We start from the raw sequence: 27,652 nt of genomic DNA on the forward strand, positions 1-27,652 counted from the left end.
AATTTAACACATCTACAGTGTCTAACTGGAATATCATAAATAATCCTGGCACCACCCACTAAGAAAGTATGAGCACAAAATATCAATTAGCTGGCTTATAAAGAGAGCACTGGCCATCCTGGCACTGAATGTGGGAAAAACAGTATGTGATCATGTAATCAAAGGCTGGATCACAAAGCCCAAGCACAAGGGGATTGAGTTAAGCCTGCACAGGCAAATACCTTAATTCTGTCATTTAAAAACTCAACTGGCATTTCCTGAATACTTGACTTTGCAATCTGAATGGCATTAATTAATTTAGGGGTTGTGTGTAGCTAATGATGACTAATATGACAGAACATAATCTTCTAAGTATCACGGTGGGAAGAAATGGATACTTAGATAGCCAAGTTTTTCACATAATTTCATCTGAATAATAAATAAAGCAGAGCCTAAGTCTGTTCTGAATCTCACAGGACTAGGAGTTAATAACACGTTGGTTAGCAGTCTACATGTTCTTGTAATTTACACAATAGCACATGCCTACCTGCCACATTGCCAAACACAAAAAGGACTATAGATTTCACCCCTTGATGATCTCTTGTATTCCCCATGAATTCTTGTCTTGGACACAATGATTACCATCTGAGAAAGAGCACTGCAATTTTTCACTGCTATACCTCTCCATTCAGGGTACAGTAATTCTTTGTCATCATCCAAGAATACAGATCCAGCAGACATGAGGATAACACTAGTGTGAGGGTTATTTTCTTTTGCTGTGAACGCATTCATTTTCCAGTGTCTTCATTTTTCAGTTTTCTTTTCTTTTCTTTTTTTTTTTTTTTTTCTTTCAAATTCCTGATTAGAAGGATCCGATGCTTTTGCACTGATTTGGTCATAACTTTGCCCAAGACATTTCTGAAGCTAGTTGCAGTTCCATCAGTTAACAACAGCAGGAAAAAAAAGGCAAGTCAAAAATAATGGCATGCCAATCACTGCTGCACGTAAAAGAATATGGGCCCCGACCAGAGCCTAGGGTAGTAATGGGGAATTGGCCTTAATAGACTTCTGCTTGAGCAGCAAAGTAAAAGCCAGCGTGGCTAGAAGGCTTTTCTTAAAGAAGATTATCTTCCAACTCCTCGTGTTAACATCCTCAGATAGTCAAAAACGGGGGAAAGGAGATGACAGTAATCTTTGGAATGTCCTAAGAGGCATGTTAACAAGTCCTAAATACATGAATAAAATGTAACCTGGTATATTTCAAACATTAACAGTCTGGAATTACCATAAAGAACCATGGCAACAACAGGCAATTAATTCACACTTATTCAGATTACCATAGAAACTGGACCAACGTACCAGAAATTATCTATAATTTCTCACTCCAAACATTCAAGCACAGTCTATAATTTCCATAGTAATTACCTGCTTGTAATAACCACAGAAATATTATAAAATCCGTACGAAACACTATGAAATCTTGACATAATGAAGGCCAAACATAATTTTTAAAACCTGCATGGCTTTTACTTGTATTATAAAATACCACATGGCAGCCAAAAAACTTTTCATCTTCCAGCATGGTACTGCAGGAGAAATTAACACTATTCTGTCAGATGAAAAGAAAAATACGCTTACATCATGACAAACCACAATGCTAAAACCTGCCTATGCAGAGCATAGCTGCAGCATGCAGCACACAGGCTCTCTGATGCATCACCTCACTCTTTTTCAAGAGGTCCCCCTTAGCTTGGAGTTGAACAGGCACCATTTTGTTGCTGAAGCTTGTTATAGATTTTTTCCAGATCAACTACTGTTAAGCTGGAAAAAAAAAAAAAAAAAAACTTTGAGCCTCACCTCGAAGAAGTTCTTTCACATGTTGTTGCGGAACTTCCTGTACTCACTTTTGTGGCCATTGCCCCTTGTCCTGTCCTGTCCCCACAAACCACTGAAAAGAGGTTGGCCAAATCCCTCTGTTTCCCACACCTCAGTTATTTATAAACATTGATGAGATCCCCAAATATGTTCATAGCTTTTTCACATTACTCAATACTGACAATTCTACTGAAATATTGTTGACCTTATTGTAAGAAATAGGTACCTGATTATCCCCAGTATGATTAATCCTATAAAAAAATACTTGGATACTATTTATATGGGATTTTCAGTAGTTTCAGTTAAACTATTGCAGCAAAAGCCATTGAAATGTAATTTAAACTGATCAACACTGCTAAAAAGGGTGGGGAACTACTGATTCAGTGTAGTTTTGAAGGCATGAGGGAGGCAGAACTAAAGCAGAATGCAAACTACTGACTCAAAGAGCTGTGACAATGAAGAGAAGCCCAGAGGAGAAGCCCTGTTTTCCCTTTTGACTCTAGAGGAGTACTAAGGATAACTGCTCTCCGCACTCTAAAATTAACCTCTGAGAATTTTCTCTCCTCACCCTCTTACACCTCACCAACGTCATCAGCCCAATACTTCAAAGCACGTGGAAAGAAGTCGACGGGAACATTCCTTTTAATTCCTATTGCCCTTGAATCAGTTCTTCCGAGCAGTCTCACACCAGTCAAGAGACACAGCTTTTGACTGAGTTACTGCTAATTTACACTGGCAGGAGAGATTTCCCTGTATGCATCTTCTCGCACAACAGATAGTGCAAAGACAAATAACCATCTGTTGTCTGTAGGACAATCAGAAAGGCTATCACAATGTGCTGAACTTTTCCAAAACATGTTGTTAGATACACCTCTCTTTGAAAACTTTGGCCAACCTGAAAAGAAAATCAGAATATACCAATGTCAAGGTATTGTTGAACAAAGAGATAGTGACAATTAATGAAAGTGACTGAAATATTTAAAACTTGGAAACCTCATTTGGATAAATATCTACTTTCAAACTTCTACATAATTCCTCAGTATTTCCAAGAGTTACAAATCAGGAAGTAAAACTTTCTTTGTAAGTATTTTACATAATATTTTCCTATGTCAGTGGCATAGGGATGTTTAAAAGATCAACTGTTTTTTGATTCATTAGATGTCTAAATTTAGGAAGATCACCAAAAGAAAGGATGTGAAATGTCTAACTCAAACTCTACTAACTATCAACAAAATTTATTTCTCATTTGTTTAGCAATCCTGGTAAACGATCAGACCCCCAAAAAGACTGTGTTGTCTGATGCAATTAGACATCAGGTAACCTGAATTTTAGATGAGGTACTGAACGACTTAGTGTAAGTCACTTAGCATGGTGGTGTCATTATAACATACATTAGATCTTGTGAGGATATTGGATATCATTTGTCATTAGTTCTTGAAAAGCACTGTCTAGCTCTTGACTGAGATTGCTATAGAGTGATATAGCACCATACTTTTCAGTGGAGTTGAATAAGTTTTCTTTGGGGTTTCCTTTTCAGCCCCCCACACCGTATATTTCACGAAAATCAGCACTGTCAGAAAGGTACAAATTTCTCTGGGCTGCAAATGCATCACATAAAATATTCAAAGTGAAATCTGGGCTTGATGACAGTCATAAAGTTAATCTAGCTCTGCTGCTCAGCCTCTACAGCCACTTGAGCACATCACAACGCATAAGATAAACTGCCCTAAAATGTGTGTGTGTGTGTGTGTGTGTGTGTGTGTGTGTGTGTGTGCAAATTGATTGGTAACTTAAAATTCGGAGCCTTCACAAGCACAACCTATACAAAGTATTGTCGGACTTCAGCTGTCCAACTCACTGTACTTTCCACCAGCTGTCAGGTCCACATGCACGTCCCAGGCACACTCAGCCACTCACGGGCATAATCAGGAGGCCAGGACACTGCAGCACCTTATAGCATGCATCCAGCATGCACGTAACAGGCACTGACATTGTGGCCACTTGGGCTTCTTCTTGACAAGGAAGCTGAGATTCATAGCCACCTCCTACAGCAACTACAAGCATCTAATCCCTGTTGTGAGTTGGACCTTGCCAGAAAGAAGTGAAGTTTATGAATCATTTATGGACACTGGATTAGAGGTAGTGTGGTTACAAGGCAGCTGAAGAGCAGATGCTCGGTGTGGGCAAACTCTCATAGGCTAATAAAATGTGACACCCTCTGGCAAGTACTAAATAAGAAGCTGCCCTCAGGATTTAAGATTCAGAGACACAGTTCATTGTGGTATAAATTCATGTGATTTTATGTACAAGTGTTTCCAGTGAAGCTATTATGTCAGAGTATTATGGTATCGGTTTGGTGTGTTGACGTCTTTAAGCACCTAAGGAGAAGAACTACTCACACGCTTCACAAGTTGAATAAGTATTTTGCTGACTCTATGCCAGGTCCTGGATGAAGCTTACGTTTAGAAAGACCACCCTGCCTGCTGAAATGGCCTGCTGTCACCTCCAGAAGAGGGCAGTGCTGGCTTAAACTAACAGGACATAAACCCTCTGAAAGTCCTGGCTTGCAAAGGGCAATACATTTCGTCAAGAAAAACGTCCCAGGCAAAAAATTGCGAAGTTGTATAAAAACTATCACACCACACAGGAACAGCCAGTAGAGCACTCCTCAATGAGACACGAAGTTTTGAAACATTTATCAACAGCATTCATATTTTGCCTTGAGATTTGGACAGAAGCTGGTTTGTTTCTCACAACCTTTCTGTCTTTAGAAAGCCCCAGACAGGTTAGATGAATTGCTATTTCTAGGAAAAGAAAAGTGATTGATAACAGTTGTTATCTCTCGTTTGATCTCATGGAGCTCAGTCTGCCTCTTGCTTTTATCAGAGGCAGAAGGAAAGGGCTTTGTGCCCAGCATGACCCAGATATTACTCCCCCAGAGGCACAGAGAAATGTGTGGAAAGGAGCTCTTGGATCTTCCTCTTACCTAAGCAATTCACATGTAAACCAGGAAATAAACTATACTGCTATAAAACCTATGTTACTTAGAGAACTGAGCCCCAGGGATTAAAAATGGTCAGTTGACTGCTCACTTCCAAGCAGTAGAAAGAAAAATAAGTCACAGGAATGGTGCAGAAGTAACCTTCATACGTTGGTTAAATAACAGACTTCAAGGTCAGCTTGCCACTAGCTGATCTTCTGAGTGACTATCCTAATAACTACCTGGGCTCCTAAGCAAAAGCAATTAGACAGTGAGGAACCATCTGTTTGAGGTGCTCTGGTATTAGGCCACCCAAAAAGCCTATGATTATTAGCTCCACCCTGGATGGAGCAGACTCCTTGGCCACAAGAGATTGCTGAATAACACGTGGTCCTGCAGACAAAGCAAACCCAGAAAATACCTTATAAGAATAGAGTGATTCAAACCCCAGCCAGAGATGAAACTCATGGGAAATGGAAAGACAGATAAGAGGCTACTGCCAAGGATTTAAACAGAGCATCATTCTGTATCAGCAAGAAATGGGTGCCAGCAAAGTGGAAGGTAATCAGAAGATAGCTTTGTCTCTGACAAGCTCCATTCCTGACAGGCTTCGACTCTGATCATTTGACATTTTAAAGAGCTTTTAGTTATTTCAGGTACAGGAGGTTATGAAATGCAATTATAGGAGTTGGAGGAGGCCTACATACCAGATAAATACCTGGCAGGGATGCTTTCAGGCAAGAGGCAGGGAAACCAAAAGGTTTGCACACATTTTAATGCAAAGAACAGGGGCAGGTTTGTGAGACTGAAATACCGACAGGACTCTGGTCGCGTTCATGGCTCAGGTCCAAACACAGGGAAACAAACTTCTGGAGGAGTTGTCAAAACACAGGAACCCAACCCAAAGCAAAGCGGAGCTTAGGGAACACGGACAATGGTTTCACACTGTGAGCATGATAGAAATAACAAGATATGACTTAAAAATTAAACTGAAAAACAAAGGCCACACACGGCTCAGAATCAGGGCACCATGAGCCAGCAGCCAGGGTCTTCCTAGGTGGGTCAGGACAAGGTCTCGCAACCAGGGCCTGTCCCACCAGCCCTGCCCCATCCCCAGGACACCTCCCCAGCGCTGGGCCTGGACTTGGCCTACAGGTAGAGCCCGCATGAGGAGAAGCCTGGTCTAAGGCCTGATGGTACTCTGAAGGCCCTGACACCCAGTGAAAACTTTAAAAAAAATCAAAGGAGTTCTGCAACACTTGGAGCTACAACCCTCAGAGTAACAAAAAGCACAACCTAAAACAAGGAACAGAATGTGAAAAATATTATGAACTACAACAGTTAGTGATCATAGTCGAAGGGGTAATAATGCACGCCCTGCATAGACAAGGTGGCTGCTGGAAATGCTGATGCAAAGTGAAGTGCTGTCTACAAAGCAAATCAAATGAAGAGAAATGGGAGATTAAAAGAAGCTGCCCATTTAGAAACAGAAGGCGTATAACTTCAATTTTTGGCAAGTGCACAAGGAAACAGTGTCAGAGGAAAAAAAAAAAAAAAAAAAAACTGATCTGCTGTGTTGGAAGTTTGAAGGGAATAAACTGGTTAAGAGAAAGTGGTGGCCTGCCATTAAGATAGTGGTGGGAGGCAGAATAAACATTCTCACTTAACTCTCTGGGAAAATAGTCTTGAGTGAGTGTTACTATACTTTCCACTTCCAGCTTCACAGAGTATGTGGGACTAGCAGAAGGTATCACTACTCATTTCTTAAATTCTTTTTTTTAATAGTGAAGGTCAGTGCTATTGGGTGCTGTAGACTTCCACAGGGTGCTCCTCTCCAGATGATCTCAAACAGGAAGAAAAGCTGTTAGCAATTTGTGGTGTCTACCACTAAACAGTCAAGTCCTAAATAGATAAATGAAACTTTGGGGGTTTTCCCCCCCAGCTGCACTGCTGGCTGACTCTTAAGAGGTTTTATGTTTCGCCCCTTATAAACTACTAGGTATCTAAAAGGTTTTCCTGTGTCCAAGGGCATTGTTTTCAAAAAATCTTTACAGTAAATGGTATTTCAGTGCAACTTCCCAGAGGACGAAGGTATTCCTGCACTCCCTCAAGTTAACTGTGTTCAGAAGCAGGCCTGTGACCTGCACTTGCAGGACTTTTTCCTTTGAAAGCAACAGGTGAACTTTCAGAGAGTACGAAACAATCTCACATACAAGAAAAACACAAGGTCAAGTAGAGGGAAAGGAAAGGGATATATAAAGGGACAATAAACAGACTGTCTGCAATCTATTAAGAAGACAATAATAGTACTGCCCCCATTCCATATCCCCTGGCAACATTTATTGTTTTAATAATTACACTACTCTGTAAGCTTATTTTTCCATCTTCATTGCTGTGGGAAAAATCCACATAAACAGCAAGAGAATCATTTGACAGTACACTGGGAAAAGATTGAAATTATTCTACACAAAAGTGCTTTAAAATACCCAAAAGGAATGTAACAAAAAAAAATTACAGTCTTCTGGATAATCTGTAGCATTAATATGCACAGTCATGCAGACAGAAGTATGATTTTTTTTAAAACTGGCACCATGCATCAGGGTATTCAAGAACCTAAATTGTCTCCTTAACACACACATACTAGAGTTTCTATCAAAATAATCTATTACCTTTTTTTTTTTTCCTTTTTCTCTTTACTTTATCATACTCCTCTCTTTAGTTAAAGGTTTGACATTCCACTTGTTGGCTCAATTAGTTTGTCTTTGTAAAGAGCAAATACATTTCCCACACATGCAACACAGGTAGTGTGTTTGTTCTCTGATTTAATTCAATCAATTCAGGTCAGTTTATTCTTAAAAAAAAAAATAAATAAATAAAAAATCTTGGAATCTTTAATGCAAATATTACAGTACTGACATCATACTGCAAGGGTGAACTTCATCTGTATCCTTAATGATTCTGAGGGCAGGACACTGCTGCAAAGCTGTAGCCAAGAGCAGGCTTTTCTAAATCAGCTCTGAAAAAGCTTGCTTGTGCTTCATCTGGACTTCCAACTTTCAAGTATTAGTGAAAGGAGGAAATATGTGTTGTGGATTTACAAATGAACCAGTCTAAATCCATTCATTCTGCTACTAAAGCCAGTAAGAAGGCAACCAGTGATAATGCAGTAGTCACAAGCAAGCAGGCTTTATCATTTCAAATTGGAGGCTGACTGACAGAGGAAATATGTTGCTGGATAATTCACAAGGGCATGATTAGCGCAAGACTTTCAGTAGATTTATCATGTGACTGATCCTGATGGGAAAACTCACTGGGTGGGAAGGGGCATCTTGAATACAGGAAAGAAAAAGGAAATGCAGCACAGCATTCACCAGAATCACCCTTTGATTTCATTTTTGCAACATTTGAACATAAAAATCCCAGTCGGAGCACACAGCCAAATATTAGGCGCCAGCCTGGAATGACCTGACTCACTTCTGTAGTGACAATTAAGTTGCTGTGCTAAGTGACTGCTGCTGATTAAATGCCACAGTGCAGGTGCTATTCTGATTTTACAGCTACATGCAAAGAGTGTGTTTTAATGCACGTGTCGATGATATTTGCAAATTAGCAGCTAGGGGTTATGGAAAGGCAGCAGAACCTCAACAGTTGGACTGCTCTAGTCAAATACACACTCAGACCATATAACCCTTTTAAGAGCATCTCCTTTTACATAGGAGGGAAATCCTCATGCCACTGAAGATAAGTGGTTCACACAGGGCCAAGCTGTCTGTGGTTACTTCTTCCATTTTTATCTCCCTTGCACTGGTACCATCAGCACCCACTGCTACAAGGGATGTAGTGACTGAATTCATAAAGAGGCACCTAAGGGAAGCCCAAAGCTGTGGGAAAGAAAAAAAAATAAAAATAATAAAAAAAAAGGTTTCCACTAATCTTTGCTGTGGGCTTTCATTCTCCACAGTGAATTCCTCTTCCCCCAAACCCCTATGGAAAGCATCTGACATGTGGTTAGTGTTGCAAATGTGCCAGCACAGCTCACATGCTGGGCACACTCAGTACATTTTGCCTGCTAGACAGAAGTCAGATCCTGAGACCAGGGGAACCCCTACAGACAGTGCATGTAACTGCTGCAGAGGAGAAGCAAAAAACAGAGCACAGAGGAGGCACAAGGCTCTGGTATAAATCTCCTACATAATTCAGTTGCAGAATCTGCGATTGCTCTTGCTGTGCTTAAAATTAGAATGTCTCAATCACTTATAAAACATAAAAGAGAACAATATAAGCTCTGACGTGGGAAGTTCCTATGGCTGAAAGTGGGGAAGGTTTCTTAAGGACGTATCCCTCTGGGCTTGCCCCAGTCCTTAGTCTTTTCATGACAGTCTGTGGCTGGTCACTACCAGAAATGAAGACAATGACCCACATGGACTCATCTTCTAATCCAGCACAGCTGCTTCTGACGGTCCAACAAAATGATGGTTGTCTCCCCTGCCCTCACCACAGCACCACCCACGGATGCATGCTCCTTCCCAGGAGAGAGACTTCATTTCACCCCGGTGGCAATAAACTTTTTGAAATTGGGACAGCAACTGTGACAACACCCCACCCTGCCAGACAGACCCAGTCCTTTTTGTTCATTCTTTTCCATCCTGCTACAGTACATCACAAAGAGTAAAAACAGGTTAGAAGTCCATATAAATGACACAAAAGAAAACCTTTCGGGTGCCAGGCCCACCCCTGTAGTCAGCTTCTGTGTAGTTAAAAACAGAATAGAGCAACTCGTCTCACAACACTGGCTGAGAATCACCAGTACAGAGAGGCAGAGAAGCACCCTCATGCCCCTGCAGTTTCTTCCACCACACGCTCATGGTTGATAAACACCTAAATGCAAAAGACATTAGAACAGAAGATTTGATCTGATGCTGCAGATGAGAGAGGATCTTGAATTCAACACACAGCATAACTAGCAACATGCTGAGGTAACTGTTATGCCCAATACATCAGCATCATACATCATAACTACCCCAAGGGTGGAACCCACTAGAGCAGAAAACATCACAGCGGCCTGAAATTCTGTTTCTTGAGGATATCTATAATGCTATAGTCAGTATTCCTGGGCTGACAAGAACAATAAAGGTTGGTAAGCTATCCTGCTCTTGTCAATGAAGAAAAAAAATTAAAAACAGCATGAGCTCCACAGAGAGATTTATGTCCCCAGCCAAGAGGCCATTGTAGGAAGACTGCTTGGACAGCTGGCCCAGCAATGAGAAAACAATTGACCTTCAAAGATAACACTACAATTACCATTCAGTATCTTCTCCCCCACTCTAAATAAGAGTCCTCTGTATTTTCTCAAGGAGCTGTGTTCATTTCATAGTTATTTTTAGCCATATTTGTCTTGTGAATTCCATCTCCCAGCTCCTTTTAAACAATTTCCAGTGAATGAGAAGAACAAATATAAACAGGTAAGTATTTTCAGCGTCTAGAATAGCTGTTTCACCTGCAACTTCCAGATAGAGCTTGTGCAGAATAAAAGATCTGCATCAGACAAACCCCCAACATCCAGCCTTAATCTTCACATATTACTGAGTTTGTCTTCGTCTACTGTGGTGACAAAGACTGCTCACATATAAGAAAGGAAGAAAATGAGCAAGTCCTGCTATATTATTTACAAGGGTGTCAAAAATATTGCAAGAAGCTTTACACACAAATTAAGGAGAAAGTCACCACCCTTGAGATTTTTGATCTAGTTTCAAAGAGACACTGCCAGGGGTCTCAGCTGGCAACATCAACAACTGGACAGACTGGCAGTATACATTTGGAGAGCCCACAGGTTATTTTACTGACTATCATACAAGGCTTAGTGTTTTCAAATTAGCATTTCCACATCATTTCCACAGCATTTTCAGACATCAGCCTAAAAACTGCACCTGATAACCTACATAAATAATGGAAGTTCTTCATGAACAGTGTTTCTGTGCTTGACACATTAAAAAATAAAATAAATTCTTAAACAGCTTTCTAATAGCTTTTTGGTTGAAAAAAAAAAAAAAAAAAAAAATTAAGCTATTTGTGTTGGTCAGTTATATTACCTATATTCACAGTTAGCTATCAGTACCAATAAAGCTTCTGTCTTTAGGGGTTATGATTTCTAAATTACATTCATTGACCTTACCAATAAATAAATAAATAAATAAATAAATAGAATTACTTTTTGCATTCACAGGGATTAACCTGCAGCACTCAGCCAGCTTTCTGTACAGCTTTAAACTGCTCTTGAGCAGCCTGAATACCACTGGATTGTTTTGATCAGGAACAGGAGCTAAGGCTGGGCAATTTTGAAGGAAGTGTGCACAGGTTAAGAAGTTAAGCATCGGTTACGTGTGAGAAAGATACTCAGATATGGGATACCAAAATCAAAGAAAGTGGAAGCCCTGTGTTAGAAGAGTACACCAAGATTGCCCTACTTAGCCAAGAAAAGAAGTGGCGGAGGAGGGGAGCGGGAGGTTGGCAAGAACCAGAGCTTTTATTTATTTTTATTTTTTTTTTTTAAGTCAACACAAGACATTGTGAGCACAAAATAGGGAAAATAACTAGTAAAGCCAAAGAGCAATAACTCAAGAGCCAGAAGATAAAGGCAGGCAATGAATAAACTTAGCCTGCAAATTAGGCCTGTCAATGCAACTTGATTCCAGACAAGCTTTCTAATGGGAGACGTAGGAAAGAGAGCAGGAAGATCTAAATACTTGTAAATGGAGATTGATTAGTCCATGGAAAGGAACCCAAGATGTGTTCACACCCCAAAAACAGGACTTGATGGCCTGGGGCAGAAAGCAGTCTCATGTGATCCTATGTAGTTTAAGCCATGGGGACTGGAACAGAATTTGAGCTCTGCTTACGGCAGAGCTGTAAACCAACAACCATGCCTGGCATGGCACTGATGACTTGTGTTCAGGCATGCACTTGCCAGTGATCAAGAGGTTAAGTCCAGCTCAGCTCTCCCTTCCACTCGTGTCCTGTTCAGAAGAGGTAACGGAGTGGCTGAGTGGTAGGAGAATGCTGCTGAGAAGGTCAGGCTCCAGAAACAGGCTCACAGGACTGACCCTTATGCCTGGAGACTCGCTGCTGGAATTTCTATTACTTGTCAGAAACATTTGAGCAAAACACCTTGCTGACAGGCTCTGTGTTTTCCCTGCTAAATCACTCTCTCACGCTATTCAATTAAAACTTATCAGAGAGTGCAGAACAATGTACAGCTAAGCGTCAACAATACATCAACAGCTGCAGGAGAGATGTACAACACCACAAGCCTGTTCTCTGGACCTCTGTGGGGAACAGTAAGCTTAGAAAAAAAGTTGATGACATCTTCACACAGAGAAGAAAGCTGAAAGACTAGATTTGTGTTGTTGGTTTTTAAATACTCCCAAGGTAAGCAGCTTGCCAGCTTGCCACTGTTTCCAACCGGGGACAGAAAGGTGTGCTGGTATTTATAATGGTCAGTGAAAGAAGAACGTTTTATCCAGAGCAAAGCAAGACTTAAGTTGTTCAGATCATAGAATCATATCATACAATCGCAGAATGGCTTAGGTTGGAAGGGACCTTAAAGACCACCCAGTTCCACCCCCCTGCCATAGACAGGGACACCTCCCACCAGACCTGGTTGCCCAAAGCCCTGTCCAGCCTGATCTTGAGCACCTCCAGGGATGGGGCACCCACAGCTTCTCTGGGCAACTGAGGCAGAATAAGTCTCTTCTCATAAAAGGCTGAACAAATGGGAAAAGTGACGTCTAGCTTTCATAATGGTGATCTGTCACATTTCTCCAATCACTATTACTATTTACAGGTAAAACCTGTGGGTTATACATGTTGTGACCCTTACATGTTGCATACTGCATCTCATACCCAGAACAACTCTATTATCTAGCTTCACACAACTAGACATGAAAGTTCTTGCCACTTTCTCTGGCTATTTAGGATCTAAATCACATATTAACAAGGATTAACAAATGTAGTAACAAGTATTAGTTGATATTGTATCTACAGCTGTTCCACTCAGACGCTGCTTTGGCACCTGGGTGTCTTAGTATGAGCAACCAGAGTACCTGGGATGTCGAAAGTGATTTCCAACCAAACAGACAAGTCTCACAACACTTGACCAGTGATTTATACACCAAGCCACTGGATCACAGTCCACAGTGTTATTTCTCACTCACTCACCACTACATGTCTGCTCAGGTTTCCTCCAAAACAAAACAATCTGTTGTGGCCCATTAATCAGTTACAAAACTCTGCTCACATACAGTTAGAGTCATGGGTAGGTGAGGACTTAATTGTTATCATCCACTGCAAATTTAAGGCAGGATTTCCTGCCTACACAGCTTTTGTACTGATTCAGCAGTACCTCTCAGTACCACCAGTTCACATGGGCTTGAAAGTACAGCTACCTTCCTCCAAAAGTTAGAGATACTTCGGAAATTTTATCAAAGGTGTTAGTGAGCAGGTACCTATTATACCTCAGCACTACTGAGACTGGGTGAGCATCGGTGCAGAGCATCAGCCAGCACAGCAAACACCCGTGCTCCAGCCTGCACCCTCAGGCTTTGAAACTGATGGGAAACAGGAGGCTTTGACAAAGGTGTACTACGCAAAAATCAGGCTCTTCTGTGTAACCACTGCAACAGAGACTGGACCCAGACTAGGGCTCGTTAGTCACAGTAACGTAGATCTCTTGTAAGAGTGAAGTCCAGGAAGGGAAAGGAAAAGGATTCCTTCTCAATTAATTTTCTAGAGGATGGTTAAAATCCACTGGTAGTTTTGGAGGTAGTAGAGGAGGGACCCAGGACCCATGGGGCTTGTGTACCCTGGGAGAAGTAGACACAAGCACAATTCAGTGTTGGAAGGAAGTGGAGTCATACCACATTCAGGGTGAGGTCCTGGACAGCTTTATGAAGACAGTCTGGGAATCATTTTTTATTGGATCAAACACTGATGAAAAGAAGGGCTGCTTTATACTCACTGTCTACATTAAGCAATATATTAAACAGCACAGCAGTGGTGATGGGCACTTCATCTCTTCCTCGTCTGGAAGAGAAAGGGCAATATGTAGACAACAGCACCCTCCACTGGGTCAGAGATCCTTAACAGATCTGTAGCTGTGAGCACGGGTTTGTAGTGCATTAAGCAGGACAAAAGCAAGGCATACGCTATCCCTCTCTTTTAACCAGTGACTTGGTCTTTGGGCTTGCCCCTCCGCGGGGGCTGCTCTGGTTTATGAAGGATGCTCTCTGGAGAAGCCAAGTACAGCATTCCCCAGAAAGTAACTAGGAATCAGGGCAGACCCCAGCTCTTCTTTTCTTGGCTTCATTTCAGCATAAAAGGCTCGGTCAAGTCCCTCCTTCTACATTAGCATTATGACCACTAACTGACTGCTGCAAACAGAAGGCAATTTCTGCTCAGTGATCGCCTACCACTCTTGGCAGGCTGCCAGGTAGCTTCCTACTCGATAGCAAGAAGCCATCGTATACCCCAAATTATACACCCAGCGGCAGCTGTAGGCACTGCGATAGATTAGTTCCTTCTGTGGGGGCCAGGTGTGTCGGGCAGAAATAGCTGCCCAGTGGAAAGGAAAGTCTTCAGAGGCCCACCTGGTAAGAAAGAGGCACTCATCTAGATGTAAAGAGTATGAGCAGCCTTTATCTGGTTAAACAGAGACACATGCATATCCAAAAGGAGGTCATGAGCAAAAATGTCATATCCCTAAAGTACTCTGACAAGGCCTCAAGAGGAGTCATTTGGATGCAGGCTAGATGCCAAAGAAAGTGGTCTCCTGACATGAAACAAGTTCTGATGAGTCAGGGAAGCTATAAGGTCACACGAAAGCAGTGATGAAAGCATCCAGAGACAGCTCTGGTGGAGGCAGAGCTCAGCAAAAGCCCTGCAGGGAGCACAGCACGCTACTAACTGTTTAACTGTGAGCAGCAGATAGCAGATCACGGCCTTGAATGTCTTTACAAGCAAGCCCAAAGCACCCTCCACCCACCAGCTGACCACAAGAGAGGATTTTTATTTTTAACTGGTATTGCTAAGATGCTTCTGATTTTCCATGATGTGAGAACAACACACACACACCCTTTCCAAGCAAATTACAGTAAGTTTCACTTGTATGAAAACAAGTGTCCACAGGACTCTGACTGTGTTTTTGGTCTTCCCATATTCACTGTATGAATACACATGAGAAAACAATAATAGCTGTGTTTTCTTAAATACTTGTAGGCAGACTGTTGTTTTTGGGAGAGGTGGAAGAACACCATGATTCAGTACTGGTAATGTCACGGCATGTAAACACAAGTCTCACTGAGAGGATAACAATGGCTTTGTTTTGTTGTGCACAGCTGAGCAAGAAGCCATCACCAAAATAAACCTGGTTCAAACACACCAGAAATGTTTTTGTTTCTTTTCTTTTTGTTCTTCATCATCTTTACTGCTGATATGAGAGAGTATAGTTGCACTGAATTCCATGGCACGCAATCTGCACTAGATATATATATATTTTATATATATAACTATAAATATCCCTGTTCAAAATATCTGTTGGTTTCTCTTTTTAACCTTTTTTATTTTAAACTCTGCCTAAATATTTTTCACCATTCATTATTTTGTTTATAGCCATGTGATGAAAAGCATAAGAACCAGATGATCACAATTCTACCTCTTTGTGGGAGCAAATTTAAGTTTTTATTTGCATGTTTGAATAAAAGCCCTGCTTGGGAAGGCAGAGAGCAACCTGAACTTCTTACTCCAGACATCAAGGTATTTGTCAGGTGTAAAGTCAGGTTTATATAAATAGCAGGGAGCAACAGGGCATTTGGGTAAAAACCTCCCACTCTTCATGGGACTCAAGATCCTTGCAAATCTCCACTCCCCACTGAAGTAACGATGGCATGCCAGTTCATGGGTGTGCCTTAGCTGTGTTTGTTCTGAAAACCTCTTCTTATGGGAGGGAAGATGTTCACGGGCAGTGCTTCCTCATTACTCTTGTTCTAGACTCATTAAGCAAACACTGCTAGTCACTGCTTCTGCTATGATTTCCATCCCATTGCTTATGTCCCCTCCCCATATTCCTTAAATTGTATCACTTATAATGTCTTCAAAAGCTTCCTGTACAGACATTAACACTCCTGGTCTCCTTAGAGGTATGAGTTTCTCTCTCTCCCACACTGCTATGATCTTAGTATATAAGCACTGGTGGTACTGGCATAGGAATGATGACTTACCACAGAACTGCTTGGGTAAGGATACAGTCACCATGAAGGAAAAAGATACTCATGGTATTCAGGTGGTACTCACAGACTGGTAATCTCTTCACTGCTAAAGGACATGAAGTTTAGAAGATGTTATTTGCTATCTTCAGTAAGATTCTGGTGAAGATAAAGCTCCTGTAGTTTTCACTTCTAGGCAAGTTTGAAACATAACCCATATGTATGGCATAAAATGCTGAGCCCATCTTGCCACCAGAGGATAAGAAATACCGGTGTCTTGTTTCTGCTGTGGTTTTACAACATGGTAAGTATTCCATGTTAGCTATCCATCCCGAACAAAGGTTGTAATGTCTTCTTCCTGCCAGGTTACATAGAGGGCTAATTTAATACGGTAAGACCCATGCCCACACATGAGCCCACTCATGATTTATGAGTGGATGGTCATCCAACGCACAAAGGCAAGCCACAGTAGGGTTGTGGGGATGGTGGAAGTATCAGGCAACAGAGGCAGTGATTTAAGCAGGGATGGTACAGTGCAGGTACTGGTGCTGAGCTACAGTGCTGGCCCCCACCAGCAGGGGCCAATGGATTTATCCACCTCGCAGATACTCCTTAGGCACCTTCATCCCCCTTTATGCAACATAAACTCATCCTAATCACAGTCAGCTCAAGTGACGTTCTCAAGCTCTTCTCTAGATTGCAGAAATTTCCTTCTATTTCTTTTTAATTGGAAGTTTAATTCTCATGCGATCGAGCTCCAAGACCAAACTTAAAAGAAAAGCACTGCTAATCTAAAGACACAACATAAACCACTGGAGACAGCACAATCCGTCACTACAGAATCAAGGACTAGCAAACAACTAACTAATCTTCTGACAAGTGATTTCTTTATTGTTCTCATAAAAGGGACTTCTAAATTAATGAGCAATACCCTGAATGTTTATCCTATTGAGCTCCTTGTGCTGTTGCCCAAAAGAAAAATAATGAATCATTGTTTAATTAATTATTTAGTCATGGCCCTTTTGCAAAGAAATATCTTCCTGCAAACGGCTCTTGCCACCATAGATTTAATCAAAATCAGCACTCACATCTCGTTTGATTCAATAGGAGATTACAAGCTAAATACCACTTTAATATTACATTCTAAACAAACACATAAAGAAAAGCTAATCCAGTGGGAAATGGCAAGTCTTATTTGCCTCCTACCGTCCCCAAGGCTTGTGAGTTATAAAAGCCAGCCTGTCAGCTCCACAGCATCTCTTTCTCACTGAAAGGAAATACTATTTTTAAAATTTAACACAGATGTCTTAGCAGAAATCTAAGAAAGCCTGTGATAATGCACGGTCATCCCCATATAGATGGAAATGGCCAAAGGCAGAACTAATGAAATAGACTGATTAGGAGATAAGCGAGGCTTCTCTGTTCTGTTTTGATTCTTTCCACAGATAAGTATTGACTAACATAATGCAAGAGCATTGCAACCACATCCCCATTACAGGTGAGAGACAAACCTATATAACAACTTCTCTCATTGTTATATTTCTTGGCTCAGGTGCACCTTGAGCAAAGTCCTTCCTGAGCGTACCTTGAAGCTGTGCTGAAGCCACCAAATTGATGAGTAACAGCAGTGCCAAGTCTTGACTACAAACGAAGAGGATATGACAGAGATTTTTTGTTATTGCAGAGGTGCTTAGGTGACAAGCCTTGTGGAACAAGTACATTTGAGGGACATTTAGGGCAGGCAAAACAATTCAATCAACCAGTGAACCTGGATGACAATAATTCATGTTAAAACCTGTCAGCATCCAAAAATACGACATGGTCTGAGAAATGAATCTATCAGCCTTATTCTTGTGTTCCTCCTCTTTAAATGTATGAACTCTGCTTCTTTTCTGAAAGGCAGCAAAACAGTTCTTGGAAAAGCAGAGCACACAGACAGGGACACAAACTGCCTTCTTACTCATTGTGGTCTTCAGCTGCTTTTTTGTAGGTTTTTTCTTTCCTTGATAGCAAATATGGAGCAGGTCCCTTCTCCTCCCCACTGCTGTCTCTGCTACTCACACCCCAGATAAAGCAGCGAGCCTCTGCAGTAGAAATCACCCACCACAGGTGGGTACTGCTCTACACACTACTTTCCTCTTGCAGAAAGCCATGCAAGCACCAGGCCATGCCCCTCCTTACCTCCTCCTGCTAGCAATACTCCAACACCAGGATGGCTCCAACTGTGCAGCCTGCTTCTGCTACCCCATGGCCTGACCCCTCAGTCGGGAAGCCTTAAAGCTTTTCTATCCTTTTCTGAGATCTCAGGGATGGGGAATCAGGGCAATGCTTTCCATCAGGCTCAGAGAAAGCAGTGCCTGTGCTGGTGGGTGGTGCAGACTGGATACCTGTAGCAGATGAACAGAGCAGAAAAAATTAACATCCCTGCCATGCTAGAAATCCAGGTGATTTATAAGAAGTCATGATGGATATGATCTGCTCCCCTCTTCTTAAGGCTTTGCACCTTTTTCCTTACCCTCATTTACTCACCCTGAGCACCAGCTTCTTGCTGTAATCCATGCCAGCTCCCACTTGAGGCAGATCTGGAGAGTGGGGCAGGGAGGGGCAAGAGGAATCAGGTTACCCAGAAAAATCTCTTTTCTTTGCTTCTGAAATGTAGTATGGGGAAAAAAAAATGAGCGTTGAGATTTAATTGAAAATAGAAAGCTTTTTATTTGAAACAGTATCTCACAGATTGACTGGGGAAGTATTTTCTACAACTAATAACGTATACATACCTTATATGCACTTTACAGTGCACATATAACTAAAAACTAATTCAGACAAACTTATTATATGCAAGGCATTTTAGTATCAGCAAATTATCATTTCTAAGGCATTTGTTAATTGTTAAACTTCAGCATACATCCAAGATTATTTCCATTCCTCAACATAATAGTGTACTAACATGTTAAGATAATATATACAGCGATGTTGTATTTAATTCTGAAAGATTTTTCCCCTGAAATATATATTTATTTTATCATTCCAGTATGCCTATATACCATTTCTTTCTCCTTAAACTTATGTAGAGTCTTGTTTACAGGGTAATGATACATTAATTCTAATTTCAACAATTTATTTTTCAGCTGTTTTAAGAGCCATATTAGCAGGGAGAAAAACGCACATACATTGGCATGCAGATCAGCTTCATCTACAACCCTACGTACATTTGCATTAACTTTTTTGTTGTTTCAACCATTATTTGTTATTTCATAAATATAAATAAAGTTAGAATCCGTGTGCTAACTAAATTATAGATAACACCTTTCTCATCCTTAGAAAAATAAAAGAGGATTGTAGGGAGAGAGGGCTAGGAGAGGTCACAGGATGGCTGGGGCTGCGGGGGGAAAAACTGCTGCTGATACTTTATAAATTGGAAGGAGAGGGGGAAAAGACAAACATTGCCTTGCTCGGAAAGGATGTTAGCAGCAAGTCCTGCACTGCACTGAGCCATCTGGTGGTGAGCAGCCCAGGCAGCATGTGCTCCTTGGAGAGCCAGCTTTCATCTCCTCTGGGACAGAACATGAGCCGGGTGGTCTTACTGAGCCATCCTGCCCCAGAAAGCCATCAGCATGAGCTCCTCAAACTGTTCTCCATCTTCATCTCCCATAACCATTGGGGAGAAATAGCCCCAGGGCTCATCTCCAGTGACTTACCAGCACTAAGGCTGAGAAGCCTGGTGGTCCTGGTCAAACACCTCCAGATGTCCTGCTTGAGCAGATCCAGATGTCCAGATGGGCCTCCAGAGGTTCGGATGACCTCCAGAAGGCCCTTACAACCTCAGTTATTCTGTGATATTGCCCTTGCCTTGCTATAATACAGATAAATACATATGTATATGTATTTATATAAATGTATAAATACAGAGACAAGAGGTGCATCTGCATCACAACAATGGCATCTTCATATCTGAGCAAGAGCTGGGCACAGAGGAGCTTCTCCATGCCTGCATTTCTGCTGGCAGGAAGTCCTGGAGGCCTCAGAACATGCTTGGCCAGCCTCCAGCAAGGGTCAGCGGGGAAAAGAGGAGGAATTCACGTCAGTGCCATCATAGCCAGTGTCCCCCATTCACTTCTGTGGTTTCTGAATGCTGTGCCGATATCGAAACATGAGTGCTTCATGTCAGTCACACTGAAGACACCTAATAAATTATCTCCTTCTTCTAGGAGAACAACCTCCACAGATGGGGCATCCAATCTTACAGACAGTATTTCATCATTACTTTTAAAATATACCTTCAAGTTCATAATAATAAATGGAATCGGTTTTCAAAGTGGAGGCAGCTAAGGAAAGTAAATGGTCATATGTTAAATGCATACAAGTGTTTGGGACCCTCTAAGAGGGTTATTTTTGTATCTTAGTTTACTGGAAACCGTGCTCAACAAAAGGCAGTGCTTCTCACAGAAAATTTATCATTAAGACCTGAAAAGAAAGAGCCATCTATCCTTACATAGTTTTTTCTTAATTTAATTTTAATTTATACAAAGCTCACTTATATATGTATTTTGTTTGACATTAACATAGTCAAAAATGCACCAAATATATTAATGAGGCAATGGAATGGTAAAATGAAGATTTTTTTCTGTAGGGAAAAAAAAAAAAAAAAGCACAGGAAGTTGGTACCCACCCAGTGAAAGGTTAAAGGTTTGCCATTTGAGGAATTTTTATTGTTTGTAAGTATTCCTTTGGCTAGGGAAATACGCCTAAATGGCATTCTTGCTTCCTGTCTCTGTGTTCAAGGCCTAACAACAAAATAGAAATAGAGAAAAAAATTTTTTGCTTGTTTCTTAACTCTGACAAGTCTTCAAAAAGGACCTCTAGATAAAGTTTTAGGGCTAAGATACATTTCACACACTTTGCAGTCAATCTAGGTGGGCTGCAGAATTAGGTACATTCAAATGTCATTTAATTACAGAAAACAAACGCTTCTGATCCAGATCCCATACTTAACAAATAGCCGTATGGTCTGTGACTCTCTCAGTACTTTAAAGGGAAAATCCCAGAGTTCAGGCGTCAGCTGTTATCTGACCAGACTCTTCATGTGGCAGAGGGCTTGGACACATCTTCTGCCCATGCATCGCTGTTCCTCATAGCTCCCATGTGCGGAGGGAGAGAGGGGTCACACAGCTCCTGCAAAGCACAGCTCATGTTTTATCTCTCTCTTTTCATTTACTTATGTCTTGCCACACTTCCAGATGGGAAGAAATCAGTTGTCAGTGCGTAGTTGTCCTAAAAAAGGGAACAACACCTGCTGCAGTCTCCCAAGTCACTGACAAGCACGGCTGCCACCAGCATTTAATTACCACCATCCGAATTACAGTGAGCAACAGACACAAAATCATTATGCATTTCAGCAGGGTTGCGGTAGAGCTCCGATTAATATTTAAGCACCTATGTTTGCAGAAGCAACATTTTTATTTGCTTTAAAAATACTTCTGATTACAGTGCGGTCCGGCATTCAAAAAGGCAAAATATAACCATGTGACATTTCCGAAGAACCCTCTGCTTTGTTTTGTTGCTTGAGGGAATTTTCACAAGCATACAAATGTTCCCCAGCAACTCACACTGTAATTGAACAGGAACTGCTGGATTAAGACAATTTTAAGTTTTCAATGGCTATCTGCTGAACCAATTTACTTCAGGACTTATCTCTTAATGGAGTACTATGGAAATTGAAAATTTTCTGATTGGAGCTAGTGGCTGCCAGTGCTTGGAATAGCAGGAGTTTGCTCAGCCCGTGGCATCCTCCTGGTTCTGTCTCATTGTCACAAAACACACTGACTATGGGAAATAAATAAATAAATAAAATTAAATAAAAATAAATGAGAAGAAAAGAAAAATAATTGCTCCTATAGTTTTGAATTATATCTTTACCTGCAGAAAAATAATAATGAAAAAAATAAAATAAAATCTGAGGTGCAGATAGGGAAAAGGCATTGAAAGCAGTGTTATTTCCTTGGTTTGGGTATGAGCTCCCAGAATTCAAACAAGCTGCAGAGAACATTTCCCAAAATTGTAAATGGTCAGAGTCCAAATGTTGAAAATTGTAGACCTGAAATAATTGGTCTGAAAAAAAAAATGCATGAGCTGCTATGGGAAAGCTGGAGTACAGCTTAGAACTAGCTGGGCTCTTCCCCACCTGCGCTTGTACAGTAAACGTCTCATGCTATTGACTGTTTTGCAAACTTCGGGAGCCTTTCCTAGTGAGCAGTAGAAGTTCCAGAGAGTGACTTTAAAGAAGAATCACAATGACAAATTCTCCCCATCAACGCCAAAATGGTTGCACTTCTAGTCCCTGTCAAAACACAAAAAGAAGGGAAATCACTTCTTCAAGTGAGTGCTGACGTTAGGTGCGCTATCAATAAAACTCTGGAAATCAGAGTTTTATTTAAATCTGAAATCTAATGGACATCCTGGTTCCACGTCAGGTCTATGTCAGGTGATGTGGGTGTGCATCTAAGAAAGATGCATCTCAGGAGTTTTGCAACCTCGTGTATTTATTTTGTAATTGGGAAGGACTCAGTTCAGTGATCCTAGGTGAACTGGAAAGAGGTAGCACATTACACCAGAATTGCTTCTGATGAGTGATGTTTTAAAACAAAAGCTTGGAGTTGTCATTTCCGATGTGGAGCCGCACGGATCCCTCTTCAAAGTTAATGTAACCACATATGCATGCCCTGAAGAAAGCCTGGAAATAGACTAGGTATAAAACCACACATCTTCTTGTGTATCAACAGAAAGATGTTAATTTACATCAGTTGAATTTTGGACTGGAAGTCTAGAAAGTATCTTCTCAAAAGGATTTGAAAGATGAAGCTCCTTAATCAAAGAGTGGATTTTCTTATGATGGTTTTTATCTGCTTTACTTTCTTGCCGCTAGTAAATCTGTCTGTCAGACGTGTTTTCAGAGTACTCCCTGTATTCATGCCTCCCCAAACCTAAAGATGATTTTATATATCTTTAAGCACTGTGCATTACTGCTAAAATGGTAGATGAATCTATATATTTCAAGCTATTTTGAAAATACCATCATTTATCCTAAAGCTATCACTGTAGCACAGGAGAGGATGCTTCTACTGAACCGCACATGGCAACATGCAAATTTCTTATCATAAAAAGAGTAGCAGTGAGTACAAATCAGAACGCTGTGGATCAGCTCCTGATGGAAATGTAAAGCAGAGCGAGTTTTGTGCTGGGAAACATTCCATGAACGAGTCCAACTTAGTCATTTCATTTGATAAAGGAGACGTCAGCCTGTAATTCATATGGCACTTCAGCTTCGTGAGCATTAAAACCTGAGCCAGCTTAAAAGATTGTATATATTAAGGTGCTGGTCCCTTAGTCTTGCAAAATAAAATATTTTGCCTTTGTCAAGGAAAAGCTTTGCCTTGAAGCCTTCAAGATTGGATTGTAAGGGGGAAATATTGCTCTCTCCTAAGGCAGTAAAAATCTGGCACTCAGTGAGCCAGTACCCTTCTGCAGTACAAATAGGAGCAAGGAGTAAGTAAAGCAATTTGGGGGATGCAGCTACTTGTCAAATCAAGGCTGGGAACAGCAACTCTCCACAGTCAGAGTACAAACTCCACTCTAACTGTAAGACTCTGCTTTCCCTAAGTACCACTTCCAACCTTTCTTTTGGAAGGCAACTCATAGTGTTCACACACCTAACAATGTGGGGTTGCTGTAAATATAATCACTCAGAACTACAAACCAGCTTCTGCTAGGGAAAATGGATTTGTCCAGGGACAGATGCTTTGCACACCAAAGTCACCACTCAACACCTCAAGGTGGCACGGGCTTAAATCCCTCCAGAAGTAGCTGTGCTGTCCCCTGTTGGCAATCTATTGGGTGGCCACAAGAGGTAACTACCAAATCTGGTCAGAGCCTGTGAGCACAAATGCTTTTGGCTTTATCCACAGAGTGTTTTGGAAGAAGACACTTTAAAAAAAAAAGAAAAGCAGAAGTGCTGTTCTTCCTCCTGACCCCTTCCCAATCAGATAAGCTTGTGCAAAAGAATCCACTTACAATCTGCAGACTGTCAGTGAATGTGTATAATAGTGAAACTGTCTTTAATGAACCTTAAAAAAAAAAAAAATCAGCTATGACTGCTAGCTTTCTACAGGTCAGGGAAGGATCATTTACATCATGGAAAGCGCTTCTTACTCTGCTAGCTGCACCAGCCTGCAGGACTGGCAGAGCTTATCCAGACTGACTTCCACGCAGTATCCCAACCTCCATGGGGGAGAACAGGCAACTTCCAAGCCTGCCACTAGGAGAAAACAGATCTCCTGGGAAAAAAAGCACAAGATGTTTAGCTACTGTAAAGTTTAGCTGCAGTAATCTCAATATATCTGATGCCCGTGGGCTTCAAACAACACTGTTTGAAAAAGAAGCCTATCAGGCAGCCATTTACACCCAGGCTGTCCTGCAAGACTGAAGACCAATGACCAAGGCCTCTACACCACAGGACAATTCTACTCTTCTAAAATACACAGGTTAAGGTTTATATACGATACTGAGCACTACCTGTAACACTTGTTTCTGTGAGTAATGCCATTTCAGGTAGTAATATATACTAAAAATAGGACAGAAGAGAAAGATATGAGAAAATCTACTGTGTGATTTGTTCCTTCATTCAAATGTTAAAGGCAGTCAAGATGACAGTGAAGAATGAGCCTGCAGAGCACCAGCCTCAAGTGTATCACAGTCTTACTGGAGAAAGTAAAATCTGGGCTTAAGGAAAAAAAAAAAAAACAAGTTGCAGCCTTAGCTAAAGTACAATTAATTTCCTTCCATCACCAATTTTGCAAACGCCTGTAAAAATAACCTCCAACTTTCCCAAGGAGTGCTTCCCTAAAGCCATACATGGGACAATTTCTACACTAAGGGATTTTCCCGTCTACTACCCAGCATGGTCTACTCCAGATAATTGTGTTCATACTGAAATTGAGTTTTAGTGGGGCAAATCCTACATGCTATAAAAGGCCTCTGGCATCATTGTATTAATTTTAAATCTTTTTCTCTGTGATTTAGCTATGAAATACCAAGAGTCTGCTGCGACCTGGTTTTCTCCACATCTTTTCTGTAAATTACTCCTATTCCACAATAGCTGGTTATCAAGAGATAAACTGAGTCCATCCCATACACAAGCTCTTTTCTGTAGCAGCTTTCCAAAGCCATTAATCACCATATTTCCTTTATCACTAAAAGTGAATGCATTGTTGCCCCCACAAGGTTTAAGTGAAAGGGATAATAAATAGGAATAATTCCCCTGATTTTATATAACGAGGATAGCTAAAAAAGAACGTAACATGATTTGTTTAGTAGGCATTACGGACCAGATTTAAACAGCATTATAATCAATAGAAATCTTTCCTTTGGGCTTACAGTGGCTTTATATCAGGACACAGTCACAAATTCCCTCCCCCTGCCCAGTGAAGCAGAAATCCATCGGGTGAAATGTACGAGCCCTGTTACTGCAGCTGCTGGCCTAACATTTTACGGACGGGAGGTGGAAGTGGGATGACTCGAGCACCACGTGCCATGAAGCAGTAAGTGCTGTGATGTGCCCTCAGTGGGGCAGGCCCTGTCTATGCGGCTCAGAGGTCTCTGCCCACCTGTACCTGCACTTCCAGCTCAAGGCTTTGACCTCCAGGTGCATATGAGTGCTGCAAGAGCAGTAACTCACATAACTCCTCCTTCATACAGGCACCGCTTGTTTGGTGCATGGCCAGCACTAGGTTCAACCCAGCAGACAAGAAAAAGCAGTCATATGAAATACCCTCACCTCCCAGATCAGCTGTACTGAACTCTCTGTCCTTCATTCCTCCCATCGTTCTCCACAGGCTTGCATCTCCTTACCTCCCGCTGCCAAAATGCTTCGCTTTACTCCACTTCTTTCTGGCCAATCCTTCTCCTATAGCACCCTGATCAGAAAACCCTCACCCATTAATTCCTCCACCCATTCTTCCTCTGTAAGGATGGAATTACCAGAATTCACTCTGGGGCATTTCATAGGAAGGGACACATGATAAATGGCCAAGCTTGAGCCCAGGACACCTTTGACCCTATGATTAATGTCCCATGTACCGGGGAATGAGCAGCTCCATCCTGCACCCATCTGGGAGGAAAACTTCCCAGACTCCACTCGAAATTTCCAAACCAAAGAGCAGCTAAATATGTGTAATACCTATTTCATGCTTCCTTTGTGCTTTTAGCAACCATTTGTATCTTCTTACCTTATGTCTGGAATTTCAAATGCTTTTTCCAAGTCTTTACCACATCCTTCATCATTAACAAGTAGATAATACCAGCGGGGGAATATAGGTCTGAACGGAGATCTTTTTTCCCCCTCTAAGAGAAATTGTAATATAGAAATGAGTTTGTGTTGCACAGAATGTGACTCGTGCCAGAAATAACCACACATTCATTAACCAGGAGACAATGATGTCTGAAGGTCAGCACCCAAGGCTGAGGAGTTTAGAATTTAGGTGGCAGCAAATGCGTGAGCCGTGAAAAAGCCCGCACTAAGTTAAGCAGTGTTTAACGTGCTGCCTATATCTGCAGTGAATAGGCAGACAGGAATGATGGCATGATGTCCAAATCCTGTGATAGCATCCACATCTGGAAACTGAACCGTACATCTAAATGATAAGACGGCGATGGAAATTATAGACTGCATGACAAAGCAGCGTCCACAATCTCAGTCTCAAACTGTGAGCTTATGCGAGAGGGACCTGAATGCTAAAGGAAGCAGGAGAGCATCTATCACTTTTATAGCCTACATTCGTGACACGGGGGGAAGATACCACATCTGAGCAAATAATACAAAATGATACTGATCTCTGAATTCCTGGTGATTGAAAGGAGGGAGCCTAATAGATTCACAGAGCTTAAGGCCACGAAAAGCAATAATTAATCAGTTCAGGATGGGTCTCTGTATTTTAACAGCAATTAATGCTCACCTGCTCGGTCCTGTATTGGAACCAGCATCCTGCGCTTGTTAAACTATGCTCTCCAAAGAGCTAACACAAACATCAGGAGGATGAGGGAAAATCTGTGATTTTTTCTTTCTTTCTTTCCTTTTTTTTTTTTTTTTCCCTGTTATGTTGTTATACAGAGCTCCTAGTTCAAATTCTGTGCTTTATTTGCTGTTTCCACTGGTGTAACTTTAGCTTCCAGCTCCAGTATCGTGTCATGCATTTGTCTAGACCTCATTACTCTCTCCCCTTGAAAAAACATCTGCACTGTAAACCTGTCACCTTTCGATTCTCATTGCTGAAAAAAATAAACTGAGATACTTAAAGCTTGTCTCAACAACAGATTTCTAAGCCATCTTCCCCGCCTCCCCCCAAACACGCTCAACTCCCTTATGTTTCCTTTTAGTTTTCCAAAGTCCTTTTGAAAAGGCAGGCACCAGAAAGTAACAGTCTCACCGTAGCTATGCATGGCATAGATCACAACCTATTAGCTAAACAGTAAAATAGCCACAAATATGATCTAGATTTCACCTCTCCTAAAG

At 41.3% G+C, this 27,652-nt stretch overlaps 1 long non-coding RNA gene across 2 annotated transcripts in view; it reads right to left on the reverse strand.

Annotated features, from left to right (window-relative positions):
* Positions 1 to 18,476, reverse strand: part of LOC311431514 — a 53,681-nt gene extending 35,205 nt beyond the window's left edge. For both annotated transcript variants that reach the window (XR_014689501.1, XR_014689502.1), the window contains exon 1: positions 18,271 to 18,476. This is a non-coding gene — a long non-coding RNA (uncharacterized lncRNA). The remainder of the gene's footprint in view (positions 1 to 18,270) is intronic.
* Positions 18,477 to 27,652: the final 9,176 nt, after the last annotated feature.

The sequence above is a fragment of the Aythya ferina genome (genome assembly GCF_964211825.1).
Source record: "Aythya ferina genome assembly, chromosome: 2".
Classification (NCBI taxonomy): domain Eukaryota; kingdom Metazoa; phylum Chordata; class Aves; order Anseriformes; family Anatidae; genus Aythya; species Aythya ferina.